The sequence below is a fragment of the Crocuta crocuta genome, unplaced genomic scaffold, assembly GCF_008692635.1.
Source record: "Crocuta crocuta isolate KB4526 unplaced genomic scaffold, BGI_CrCroc_1.0 scaffold15, whole genome shotgun sequence".
NCBI classification, from domain to species: Eukaryota; Metazoa; Chordata; class Mammalia; order Carnivora; family Hyaenidae; genus Crocuta; species Crocuta crocuta.
Window position 1 is genome coordinate 3,445,280 of NW_027530508.1, and position 8,381 is coordinate 3,453,660.

Here is an 8,381-nt window from a genome sequence, read left to right on the forward strand (position 1 = left end):
CTGACTCTACAGAACAATTCTGAAAGGTGATCTGACCCCTCAGCCCGGTCTTCCTAGGATGGACTCTCCTCTTCCCCTTACTACCCTAAGGGATCCTTGGAGAAGTGATTCATATGTTGAAATCCTACCCCCCAAGGTGCTGGTATGAAGCAGTGGGGCTTCGGGAGGTGATCTGGCCACAAACCTCATGGATGAGGATAGTGCCCTTACAAAAGAGACCCTGCAGAGCTCCCTCACCGCTTCGGCCACGTGAGCACACAGCCAGAAGAGGTGTCTGTGAACCAGGAAGCAGGGTCTTGCCAGGCACAGAATGTGTTAGCACCTTAATCTTGGACTTCCCAGCCTCTAGAACTGTAAGAAATGTAGGTTTGTGTTTTAAGCCACCCAGCCTGGGGTTAGTTTGTTGTAGCAGCCCGAAAAGACTAAGACAAGAGGGATCTGTTTCCATGGTTCACGGTTGCTTTCATCTACAGTAAGGTCAGGAATACTCCTCCTGGACACTGTGGACTCATCCTGCACTGTGAGGTGAAGGTGCAAGGCCTTCCGATGACATATTAGGGCCCAGCATCAAGAGTATGTGCATCGTGGGTGGGAAACAGGATGTGAAACATACAGAGCCAGAAGCTAGTCTACCAAAAACTCCCCCAGTCATCACACACGGAGAGGATTTGGTTCTCAGCAAAGCCTAGTTAAAGCAGAAGTTCTTTACTGTCAGAAATATATTGGGCAGTGCAGCCTATGCAGTTAAGCATGCACTGGTGTCTTTTCCTTCCTTTCTAAGAAGAACGGCATAAACTAGAAATATCAGAGTTCTGGGTTTATAGGCTGTGTCTCAAAGACATAGCAGTATTATAAACAGCTAGCATATCCATGTGGGAAGTTGGATGTTTCATGATCTCATTGTATTGGGTCATATGTACTTAGCATTCCTGCCCTAGCAATATCTGAAGCTTACTGGTAAAATGGCCTACAAATCATAACAAAAGTAGTAATTCTTTGAGAAGAATCGATACAACCAGTACTACACCAAATATTAACTAGCTTGAATTAAAAAAAATAAAGAATAGGTACATTTTAATTCAAAGTAATGAATAGACTTGGATTGTTTAATAATCTAGTTAATTTAATGGAGTGAATTATAAAATTCCCTAGGAAAAGATTAAAATTTCTCACTTATTTGACATGAAATACTGACATGGATAAAGATTTCTTTTTGGGGGAGGAAGTGATATTGACAAACTGGTTAGGGTGCTTTCAACTCAGAGTACTTGAAATTAGTCACTACTGGGTGCCTGCATGACTCCGACTTTTGATTTCTGCTCAGGTCATGATTTCACAGTTTGTGAGATCGAGCCCCACATCGGGCTCTGCACTGACAACGTGGAACCTGCTTGGGAATCTCTGTCTCCCTCTCTCTCTCTGCCCCTATGCTGCTTGTGCATGCACTCAAGGGCACACTCAATCTCTTTCTCTCTCTCTCTCAAAAATAAATAAATAAGCATTAAAAAAATTAGTCGCTACTGTACATAAGAAGACTCACGGCTCTTACATAAAAGAAACTTATGTATGACAAATGTGACAATAATCTGAAAATTTTACATGACATTAAGCTTTACAACCTAAATAAAATTGTTTAAATTGTCCACAAAATAGTTAATTGATCTTGTAAAGACCGATTACCTTCCTTATCTTTATAGAAAGACAAGAAAATCATTGTTTTGTGACTGGATGATCAAAGAATACACAGCAAAAAAAAAAAAAAAAACAAACCTAGAGAAAAATTATCATAAAACCATATCATGCAGCTAATTAATGAAAATATTTAATGTCTCTAGAATGTATGGTGTTTGTGATATTTGTCAGCTTTATAAACTCTGTAATTTGTGGGGCGCCTGGGTGGCTCAGTCGGTTAAGTGTCTGACTTCAGCTTAGGTCTTGATCTTGCAGTTTTTGAACCGCGTGTTGGTTTCTGTGCTGACAGCTCAGAGCATAGAGTCTGCTTTGGATTCTGTGTCTCCTCCTCTCTCTGCCTTTCCCATGCTCCTGCTCTGTCTCTCAATAATAAATAAATGTTAAAAAAATTTTTTTAATTCTAATTTGTTATTTCTTCTGTAATTCTCTTAAAAATTCTCTTCCTAACCTGGTTCTGTAAGACTTGTATTCTGTTTCTTTAAGAAGAGTATCCTAGATCTTAAAAGGTTCAAGCCCCACAAAACCTGGTCCTATCCCTGATCAACTCTGTTCCCCTTGCTTCCTATACTCTAGCCATATTGGATTCCCTCTGTGCCCATTACTTAAGAAAGTGCCTGGCACATAGTAATACCAGGAAAATATTTGTAGATGGATGAATGACTCAGAAACTGGAATGCTAGAATGTTAAGTACATGAAAACATACATTTTGTCAGTTTGATTCATTGCTACATTCCCACATCTAGAATATTGCCTGGCTTACAGCAGGTGCACAATCATATTTTTTAAAAATGAATCCAGTCCTATTCGACCACAGGTAATGCTTCTTTCCATTGCCTCCAATTATTCTCAGTTTACAAAGCACTTTCTCAAGATCCTCTCCATAGCTCGGAGAGGTGTAATTTGTCATTTTAGAGTTAAGGTTAAATGGAGGATCAGAGGGGGACAAGTGACTCGCTCCAGGTCACCCAATCAGTGGCAGAGCTGAAATTCAAACCCAGACCTCAAGGACCAGAAGGTCACATCCTCTGAGGCCCTCCCAGTAAGATATTCCACAACGTCCACAACAGGAAAGCGATGGTGAAGGAGCCAGTCCTGTAACCCATGGCAGGCAGGTTCTGGAGGAATTACTTGGCATGGACACCAGGTGGCGCCCATGTACAGAGTAGTTCCCCCAGGCTGACAGCCTTTGGGAAGGACCGCAAAACCTTTGTAAAAAAAGCAAACTTTGAACCGCCCGTTTAATTTGTTCTCAACTGTTCTGCTTTTGCTTCCTTGGCTATTACTCTTTGGGCCTGCATAGAAAAACCTGATCTTTTCCTCCTCAGTAGGGAAACATTCAGTTCTCCACAACTCCTGTATGTTTCTCCTTTATTCATACTTACACTTCTAGTACTTCTGGTCACCAAATGTGGTGTTTTTTTCCCCCACTCCAAGCAAATCACCGTGACACCAGCTGGGTGGGCTTACAGTTTAACTAAGTTTGACAATATATACCGGGAGATCCCACAGGTGAAGGGCTCGATTGTGCCATTAGCAAGTAGTTAGGTGGCAAGGCTGCCCACACCTTCGGTCCAACTTCGCCACAGATTGGAGGTTCCCATGACCCCCCCCCCCCCGGTTCAATTAATTTGCTAGAATGGCTCACAGAACTCGGAAAACACTTACCTTTACCAGTTTATTAAAGGATGCAGGTGAACAGCCAGATGAAGAGATGCATAGGGTGGGCTCTGGAGTGTCCCAAATGCAGGAGCTGGCGTATGTCACCCTCTAGTTCACTAGAGGATGGATGTGTTCACTAAACTGGAAGTTCCCCGGACCCCCTAATACTGGGATTTCATGGAGGCCTCCTCACGTAGGCACCATCAGCGAACTCTGTTTCCAGCCCCTGTCCCATCTCTGCAGCATGGGGGTGGAGCTGAAAATTCCAAACTTTATCCATGGCTTGGTCTCTCTGGTGACCAGCCCCTATCTGGGAACCAGCCACCCATGAGCTGACCAGAGTCTCCTCATTAGAACAAAGGATGCGTCCAGTGCTCCTATCACTTGGGAATTTACCGGAGACTTAGGTGCTCTGTGTCAGGGTCAAAGACAAATATTATTAGAAGAGATGCCCCTGCTGGTCTTATCACTTAAGAGACTACAAGGGCCTGAGAAGCTCTGTACTGGGAACCAGGGGCAGAGATCGATATATATTTTCTATTATCTCACATGGTCTCAGTTTTCTCCTCTGTCAAACGGGAATATTGGTATGTGTTTCCTCACCAGGTGATATGTGCAGAGTCAATGTTCAACAAGCAAGTGCCCTCCTTCTGACAGGGCCCAAGGTTATCTCCAGCTATCCAAAATTCTTCTTAGCCCTGAGCATTGGCCAGAGAATGATTTCCAGAAGGAATGAGAGCGAAATTCCCTTTTGTTGATTACCCACTGTGGTAGCTGAAGAGTGACTCCCACACCCTAATCCCAGGCATTTGTGAATGTTAATTTACGTGGAAAAGAGAAGGGGAAACAGTCTCTGTGGAAGTGATTGAGTTAAGGATCTTGAGGTAAGATGATCCTGAATTATCGGGGTGAGCCCTAAAGGCACTCACTTCTATCCTCAGTAAGAGGGAAAATGGAGAAAGAGTTCACACACACAGGAGAGGAGCTGTGAAGACAGAGCGGAGATGGGAGTGGCGTGGCCTCAAGCCAAGGAGCACTGGGGGCCACCGGAAGCCAGAAGATGCCAGGAACCCACTCTCTCTTGGAGCCTCGGAGGGAATGCAACCCTGGCCGACACCCTGATTTTGGCCCATGGAAACTGACCATTCCAGTGAAACAGGAGCAGCACTGTGACCCGGGGGACAGACAGGACAGGCAGAGGCAGGGCAGAAACTCCACCTATGAGCTTGGGCTCAAGGTATGCTGGGGGCAGGGGGTAGGTAACTGCTGGTTACACCAGATTCTGGGATGGCTTACTAACCACCGTGAGTCCCCTCAGGCACACATACCTTCTTGCCCTGACCCCGCAGAAGGAGGAAGACGGGGCATGTGAGCCTGACGTTTCTGCCTTCCCTCTCCCATGGCAGCCCTCCCTCAACCATCGCTCCTCACAAGAGCAGCATCATATCAGGCAGGAGATACGTTTGTTCGTCTATGTGAGAAGTAAGGGAGATGGTTCATTTTCAGAAATACTAAAGAAAACCTGTGCTGTCTAGTTAACGGAGGTTTACAACCTATTGGAAACATGTATGAATCCTCCCACAATGGAGTCTCAAACCCTTACATGCTTCACTTCCTGGGTCTTCTTCCCCTCTCCGTGTCATGGGCTTATTTTTGTGGGCTTTGCAATAAGCATGTGCCAAACAGAGGGAGGTGGGACTTAAAGTGTCTGCATCACCTCAGGGAGTGTACATTTAGTCCAATCAGACTGCTTTTTGCCTTATATGGGCATAAGCAATGTCCCGGTAAGGCTGTAACCTCTGTAGTACTCAGCCAATAAGGAATCAGGGGAGGGACTTGCATGCTAGGAAATAAATTGTCTGCTATAACTGCCCCAAGCATGCACGTCCATCAGACACCTGCTCTTGCAAGAATGTTGTTTAAAGTTCACTGTGCTCCTAACTCTCCACGTCCCTCCTTTGATTGGGTCAGTGGGCTTATTTCTCACACCTAGACATTTAATGCCACCACTGCTATTTCTTTATTGTGTTACATTGGTCAGCTTAGCTCCACCAAATCTCAGTTCCTTCGTCCATAAAATGGAGATGTAATGCCACCTTTCCAGAGCCGCTGAGTGGGTTCAGTGCAATAAAATCCTTGCACGGTTTCATATGGTGTTGGTAGTTAGTGTAAATGATTAATAATGAAAATGAATAGCTTGTGTAGCGCACACACACAGCCCTTATTCGATGACAGGCACTATTATTAATAGTTTACGTTATTAACACATTCGTTCCTCTCAACAACCTCAGGAGGTAGGAAATACTATTATTCCCATCCTACAGATGATGAAAGTGAGGCACAGAGAGTTTAATAACTTGCCCAAGGGCACATAATTAGTGACTAGGATTTGAACATAGGCAGTGAGGTTCCAGGCTGCACTTACAACCTCACCCTGCCCTGGCTTTTAAAAATGGTAGCTCTTATTAATTATAATAGAATAGCTACAGCTTATGTGCCAAGATCTTGTTGACTCATTGCATTTGCTCCATAGCCCAATGAGATCATTTCTGTTATTATCCCTGCTCAATAGGGGAGCAAACAAAGCAAGAAGAGTTATTTGCCTAAAGTCACAGAGTTTGTAAGTAGCAGGCCTGGGTTTCAAACCCAGGCAGCCTGGTGTCAAAGCTCTCACTCCGAATCACTAGATTACCTATGTATTGATGAGGATGATGACTAAGAAAGAGATGTGGTAGGAGGGGGAAGACAAGAAGGAGGAAATAAAGGTACCTGACGCTAACAACCTCCAATGTGTCCAGGTGTCAAAATTTGAGCTGATCCGTCAGATTCCCTCCATGCAGACTCTGACATAGAGAAAGAGCAGGAAGCCAAAATCTTTTGCCGTTGGAGTGAAGACTGAAAAGATGCAGAGAGACCAGAAAGTAAAGCCCAGGCATAGTTATAGGAAGCTGAAGCCACAAGGTAGGGCAAACTATGTAGAGCAGGCTACAGCCCAGGTTCTCAATCCCCAGCCCCCCACCCGGAAGCTGATTCAGCAGGCTGGGTGGGACCCAGGGCTCGGCATTTCTTTATTTTTTTTTTTTAATATTTTTATTTATTTCTAGGAGAGAGAGAGAGACAGCGTGAGCAGGGGAGGGTCAGAGAGAGGGGGAGATACAGACTCTGAAATAGGCTCCAGGCTCTGAGCTGGCAGTCAGCACAGAGCCCGAAGTGGGGCTCGAACCCATGAACCGCGAGATCATGACCTAAGCGAAAGTCGGACACTTAACCGCCTAAGCCACCCAGGTGCCCCCAGGGCTCGGCATTTCTAACGTGTGTCTGGGGAGCTTCCCATGAGAGACTGATGGGACCCCCTCTGACAGGGTGAGCAGCTGTCTGTGGAAGGAGAATGAACATGTGTCCGATGGGGTGATGTGTCCATGTGCCTCCCACTTTTCCCAGCCTTTTGCTGGGACAGAACACATGATGAATTCTAGCCAACGGGCTGTGGGCAGAACGGACATAATATCAATCACATCTTGGCTAGAGTGTCAAAGAGCCATCGTGGGCTCTCCAAATGTATCTTCCCTGCTGTGGCATCGAGTGACATTCCAGTTGGCTAGGTCCCCTGACCACCCTACACATGAGACAGGTGGGGTGAGCAAGAAGTGGACCTTCTTGGTGGTGTGGAGGCACTGAGATCTCAAGGTCCACCTGTCGCATCAGCAGAGCTGAGCCCACCTGTCAGTACCACACTCGGTGCTGGAGCAACAGAACGAACTCTTGTACATCAACACTTATCCTTCACCTCCAAGGGTTCCTGCTCTTGGACAGTGGTGACCTTCGACCTCTTGTAACACGCCGCCTGTCTTTACTATAAGCCCCAACTGAGTTAGTGCCTATTCCTTGCAGCTAGTGTGCCCAGCTAGAAAGATCTCCAGCCTTCCTGGTGTGGTGGCTTTAAGACATGTCCCCAAACTCCTTGACATGCTGCCACCAAGAATTGGAGTATAATTCTCGTCCTCTTGCATAGGAGCCGGTTTTAGTGCCTGGCTTCTACTGCACAGAATGCAGTATGTGTGACATCGTGTGACTTCCAAAGCTACAATAGAAAGGCCATAGAGTTTCCTCTTGGCTCTGCTTGGATGCTTGTTCTTGGCATCAGCCACCATGCTATGAGGCCACACGGAGGGGTCACGTGTACGTATGCCAGCTGACAGCCCCAGCTAAGGTCCCAGGGAGCAGCCGGCATCCGTTGCCAGACACATGAATAAGCTTTTGAGATGAACGGGGCCACAGCCACCATCTGACTGCAACCACTTGAGGGACCTCCAGCAAGAGCCACCAGCTGAGCCCCGTCAATCCCCAGAAGCGTGGGAAATAACGCTCTACTGTGATAATGACGGGTTGTTGCACTAATAAAATGATCGTTGTTGTTTCACATCTGGGGGCAGTTTGTTATGTGCCAGAAGACAGCCAGAATGCCTGGGCTCTGCAAGGTGTCATGCCTGGCCCAGGACTAGAAGCTGGTGTCATGTAAAGGTGAGCCTCTGGCCTTTTCGCATTCGTCACGGTGTAAGTCCTGGGCTGCCTGCCCTAACCCACTCTGGCTGTCACATCCTCCAGGCTCTTCTTCCTGCTCCTCATTTTTGGCTTCCAATCTCATCAATTCTTTTTCACGTCACATCCTCTCACCCTCGGATGCAAGGCTTGGGTGTATAGTCCTGTGTTTGCTGCTTCAGCCGACAAAAGCCTGGATTTTCCTTTCTGAGACCACGATCCACATGCTCCCTCTGGTGCCTACCGTCTGTCCTGGAATATGTGATTTCCAGCCCAGCCCTCTAGGAGCCTGTGCCGAAGATGCCACGTCCACTCCAAGCCCCGGAGCCCCAGCCATGGGGCTCAGTCAGAGTTTGCTCTGACCGGGGATCAGGAACTGAACATCGGTTCTGGATGCGGAGTCTTGGAGAACAGCAAAAACCCCCAGCAGAGGGGCAGACTCTGGGGCTCCGGGGCTCTCTTCCTAGGTTGGTAGAGGTGCAGCCCCCAG